This window comes from Myotis davidii, unplaced genomic scaffold (genome assembly GCF_000327345.1).
Source record: "Myotis davidii unplaced genomic scaffold, ASM32734v1 scaffold328, whole genome shotgun sequence".
Classification (NCBI taxonomy): Eukaryota; Metazoa; Chordata; class Mammalia; order Chiroptera; family Vespertilionidae; genus Myotis; species Myotis davidii.
In genome coordinates, this window is record NW_006300373.1 from 912,584 (window position 1) to 918,337 (window position 5,754).

The window sequence follows — 5,754 nt, forward strand, 5'->3', positions numbered from 1 at the left end:
TGTGGGGGTGGGGGGGTGTTATCAGAGGGGGCAGGCGCAGGCAGGCCTGCAGTGGGGCTGCCTTTCCCTGCTAACGCCAGGTGCACGGTGTCCGGCCTGAGACGCTGCAGGCGACTCCGTCCACGCGTCCTATCGATCAGCTGTGCTCCCGCCTCCCCAAGCGAGGGGAGAGGAATAAAGAAGCCAGGGCTGCAGTGTGCTGTGGGGGGCTGCGGCCACCCCGGAGGGACCGTGTGCCTAAGAGTCCTCACAGCTGCTCCCCTTCACGTCCCCATTCTGAGGGATGCGTGCCTCTTCCCTGTTTCCTCCTCCGACGTGGTGTGGCTGTGGTCCATGCTTCCCACCACGGGCACGTCGGACCCCCGTTAAACAGGGCGAGAGCCAGGAACCAGGGGCAGAGCGCCTGCGCATCCCGGTCATAAACACCCCTGTCCTGCCCCCTCCCCCAGCTGTGTGCGAGGGGACACTCACAGCCCCCAGCCTGCAGCCCCAGCTCGCGGGGAAGAGTGTGCACCGGCCTCCGGTGCTGCGTGTGGGTGTAAATGGCCGGGATCAATATATTTCCATAAGCACCGGGGGGACGTTTTTATGGCGTGTACATTAGAGTTTATAATGGAGGAGAGGCGGGATCCGCCACCAGCCCCAACCGGGGCATAAAACCCATCTCCCAAATAAAAACAACGCAAAGGCACTTTCGCAGAAGTTCTGTTCTGTGGTGTGAAGGCTGCAGCGCAAGGCCTGCTGGGAACGGGGCAGGCTGGTTAGAGCTGGAGCGTGCGAGTGTGTGTGCATGGGCAGAGGACTGCCGTAACAGCTGAGTGGCACAGCGCCGCCAACCCTGGCAGGGAGCTGTGGACCCATCGCTTGTTAGCATCCTGACCTTGGCCAGGTCACTCAGTTCTCTAAGCACCAGTTTTTGGGTTGGTTTTTGGCTTTTTGTTTTACTCCTCACCTGAGGACATTTTCCCATTGATCTTGAGAGAGAGGGTGGAAGGGATGGGGAGAGAGAGAGAGAGAGAGAGAGAGAGAGAGAGAGAGAGAGAGAGAGAGAGAGAGAGAGAGAGAGAGAGAGAGAGAGAGAGAGAGAGAGAGAGAGAGAGAGAGAGAGAGAGAGAGAGAGAGAGAGAGAGAGAGAGAGGAGAGAGAGGAGAGAGCAGCAATGTGAGAGAGACACATGGACTGGTTGCCTCCTGCATTCACCCCGATCAGGGCCAGGAATGGAGCTGGCAGCTGAGGTGTGTGCCTTGACCGGAATGGAACCTGGGATGGGACCCCCCTGTCCCTGGGCCCAACCGGCAGGGACCAGCATCGGTTTGTTAACGACAGCCGCAGTCCCGGGCCTGCTGAGGTGGCCGTGAGGATGACAGGGACTCATGTGTGCCGCCCGTCCCTGGGGCTTCACCACGGCTCCATGCACGTCAGGAGGAAGGAGGAGCTGCTGCTGGTGAGGATGCGGCCGACGGCGGTGATCGCGGGGTGTTCGAAGTGCACCATGACATGACGGCCTGGGCTCCAGAGCTGCTCTCGGACCCCGGCCCCAGAGCCCCTGACCTGTCATCGCTCTGCCGCCCTCATGCTGCCCAGTGGCTTGTGTCTTGAGACAAAACGTGACCCCCTTGTGACCCCCTCCTTGGGTCTGTCCGGCAAACCACGCTTGGGAAGGAGACCTGTCGCCGAGATGACCCCTCAGCGTCCTCGCTGGTCTGGTGTGACTTGTGGAGGGTCTGTGCCTCCGTCCCGGCGTGTCTGTCCGGCGATGCCAATTCCCGGTGCACGTGGCCAGGGGGACACCCCGCGCAGCCAGCGTCTGAGCGCCGAGGGGAGAGGTGCCAGTTCGGCCACTGGGATTCTGTGTCCCCTTCTCGGCCAATGAGAAGCTGGTGTCGAGCTCAGAGCATCGTTTCTGTGTCTGTGATCGTCTGGAGAGCTGACACCCCCCGAGCCGGGCATTCAGGGCTGCCGCACCGAGTGAGTGCAGTGACACGTCCCAGCAGCGGACGCGGGCGGCCCTTTCGCCCGGCAGCCTCCTTGGCTCAAGCAGCTGGAGCCCTCGGGCTGCCCCGGAGGGCAGAGTGCCCGAGAGGCACCCGGGGCTGCCGATGCCACTGGTCACCGCCATGACCCAGGGCCACAGGCCTCAGTAACAGCCACAAGGTGGTGAACAGGGGCCAGGGACCCCGTGAGCCCCTGAGGGCCAGTGGCAGGAGGCTGTTCTGTTGCTCCGATCGGCATAGCGCCCCGTCCTCACCACGCCAGACAGCCACTCGATCGGATCTGCTGCGTTTACATCAAGACCTGCATGTGGCCGGGAAGGAAGGTCTTGTCTGTTCAACATCAGTCATGCCAGGCCCGGCCCTCCCCTCGGCTCTCGAAGGGCTGGCACAAGCGCCATGAGGGGTCTTGGCCCCCACACCCTTTCTCAGCCTGCCCTGTCTACACGGGTCTCAGCCAGGCTGTCTTCTGTTTGTCATGGACCTTCGCGCAATGGACACGAGTGTGAGTACAGGCCAGAGGCGGACACGGCCTGGCACGTAGTAAGTAGGTCCTCAGTAAGCATTTGGTGAAGATGAATGAATGAATGAATGAGTACCTTCCAACCATGTGTAGTCCCTGGGAACACATCGAAATCACTGAGGGAGGATGTTCAATCCACCAAGCCCTGCTCCCCACTCAGACATTTTTCTCTTTGTAATATATCCGTATTGATTTCAGAGAGGGAGGGAGAGGGAGAGGGAGAGATAGAAACATCAATGATGAGAGAGAATCATGGATCGGCCGCCTCCTGCATGCCCCACACTGGGGATGGAGCCTGCAACCCGGACATGTGCCCTGATCGGGAATCGAACCCTGACCTCCTGGTTCCTAGGTCAGTGCTCAACCACTGAGCCACGCCGGCCGGGCTCCCCTCAGACATTTTCCCAGTAGGAAACCCTGCCAGGTGTTGGGATGGCGGGGGGAGACGGAGAACCTCTCTCCTGGTGTCCCTTGCCTCCGTCCTCCACCGTTCTGCAGGTGTAACTGCTGCCATCAGGGCCATGGAGGGACCACTTCGCACCAGATCGAGCCAGGCGGGGCCCCTGGGTTCAGGCAGGTGCTGCGCAGCCTGGCTGTCTGACCGCGGACAAGCTCATTGATGCCCTTGTCTTGACACAGTGGGCTCATAGAACCTTTCAGGTGCCCTTGGAGAGTTGTCAAGGGTCAAGCAGGAGAGAACTTAGGGGCATGCCATGTATTGCAAAGGATCCACTCACATAGCACCTAAGAAAAGGTCATTCGACCGCCAAAGGGGTCGCGACCCACAGGTTGAGAACCGCTGACCTAAGGGCTTGACTCATAGCCATCCTTGTAACGTAGGGACATAGCCCTCCCAAGGAGGCCTGCCTGGAGGGGTGGGGCTGGAGTCCACGGTGGGCGCATGCAATCATGGAAATACCTGTCTCAGAGTCTAAGGGGGCTCTGGTCATTTGCGTGTCATTTGCATAAATTTGCGTATCGCTTGCAAGTCACTTGAGGCAGGTGGGAATGTGTCATGACCCACAATACCCCCTCCTCCACAATACCCATCCTCGGCCTCCTCACCTTCACACACCCCCTTCTGAAAAACAGTAGGTTAGGCTCCCCGGGGAGGCCCCACTGCCCTGCTCTCCTACATGCATGTAGTATGTATATCATATGTATGGGGGTGGGGGGTCCAGGCCTGAGGACAGCTCTGGGGCCGCGCTCCCTGACGACGGCGGGCCTTCCGCGTGCCTGAGCTTTCGCAGTGGAAGCCATTACAGGCGATTCTCCTTTGAATTCTCTGCGGTCGTCCCCACTCTCTCCTTAGAGAAACCTCTGATTTTTCACTCGCGAGACGCTCGGCTGCGCTTGTCACACCCCGTGAGGTGATTTCAGTTCTCCGGTGCCAGGGAGCCTTTCCCGCTGGTCAAAACACAGCTGTGAGCGAGGCCCGGGATCCGCCGTGGGCCCGGCGCGGGCTGTCTGCCGGTACCTGGGGAAATGGCTGTAATTAGGGTAACAGATATCATGTGTGTGTGCAAATGCAGCGGGAACGAACCGCCAGCAGCGACACGGGCCCCGACTGTGCCAAGTCCCGTCAGACCTGCCACCAGGCTCCCCCCGCACCGGCAAGGCCACACCTTCTCCAGAACCGGCGCGGGGACCTCCCTCCATGCCTGCTCCTTCTCTCACCCAAAGTGTGTTTCTTTTAAAAATACAGATCGATCTCCGTCATCTTCTGGAGAGACTCTTCCAACAGCCCCAGTTCTTACGAGGCTGCAGGGGTCCCAGCACCTGAGAGGCAAGTGAGGGGGAAAGGGAGGAGGGAGTGAGCACTATCCCTGTCCCCGAGGGATGGCACCATGGCCCCCGAGAACCTGACAAACCATTATTATTTTTAAATAGGTTTGTATTGATTTCAGAGAGGAAGGGAGAGGGAGAGATAGAAACATCAATGATAGAGAATCATGGATCGGCTGCCTCCTGCACGCCCCACACTGGGGATCAAGCCCGAAACCCGGGCATAGGCCCTGACCGGGAATTGAACCCTGAACTCCTGGTTCATGGGTCAGCGCTTAACCACTGAGCCACACCGGCCAGGCTGAGGCAGATCTTCTTGTCCCTTCCTTTCACCCTCCTTCCTTAACTCACCGCACAGATTCCGGGGCTACTTCACACGGGGTCCCCTCCCAAGCCCCAGAAGTGAGTCGGATCTCTATCTAATCGTGGCACGGGCGGCCTCTGTTCTGTCGACGGCGTCGCTGGTCGTTGGCGAGCATAAGTCTTAACTAAGCATCCGCACGGCATGTTGCGGCCGATGACAGTCGTTTCCGCGCGGATTATCTCACGCGATCATGTTTCCGCCGTTATCTGGGGCCGCGGTGGCTGGCAAAGCTCCACAGCCACTTAAATGATAACATTCGTCCTAATACCGTGGAAGACGGCCGCCTCCTCGGGGCGGCTTTAGTTTTAATCGTGTGTGTCAGCAGCAAACAGCGCGGAAGGCCCGGAGGAGCCAGCGGCGCGCGCTCTCACGGAGGCGGCGATATGGATGTATTTAATATCTGTATTAAAAACCTCTTAGGCGCCACGGAGATACTGAACCGATCGTCGACACGTGCAGGCCAGACCCGGGGCTGTGTGAGGGGCGCGATCCTATGTGCCTGACGGAGACCCCGGGAGGTGGTTCCGTGTCTAATTCGGGCTCCAAAAGTCCTTGCCAGACCCCGGGCCCGGCAGTGAGATGTCCTGAAACAAGGAGGAGCTGGGAGGATGGACTCGTGTCCTCGTTTGGGGCTTGTGTTCGGTCAGCCCGTGGGTGAGTGGGTGGGCTGCGCCATTGAAATATCTAACCCCTTGTCCCCAGCAGCGCAACCTTCCACCCGACGCTGCCGTTCACTAGCGCCCAGAATATTCTTGTTCTTTACCCGAAGGATAGCCGGGACCCGCAGAGGGAATGCACCGAGCACAATGCGAAGTCACGCACAGAGCCCCGGCGGGAGGGCCCAGAGACAAACGCCGTTTTGGAGTTGATGTCCGGGAGATCTGCTCAATCAGAGGGGCCCAGGTCCTGAGCTGCGAGGGGAGGGGGCCTGGAGGGACAGGGCTGCTGACTGGACTGGGGACACACCTTCCAAGAAGGAGCGGGGCCCGCCTGGCTCAGTGGTTGAGCATCGACCTATGAACCAGGAGGTCACGGTTCGATTCCCGATCACGGCACATGCCCGGGTCTCAGGCTCCACTCCCCCGCCCCCG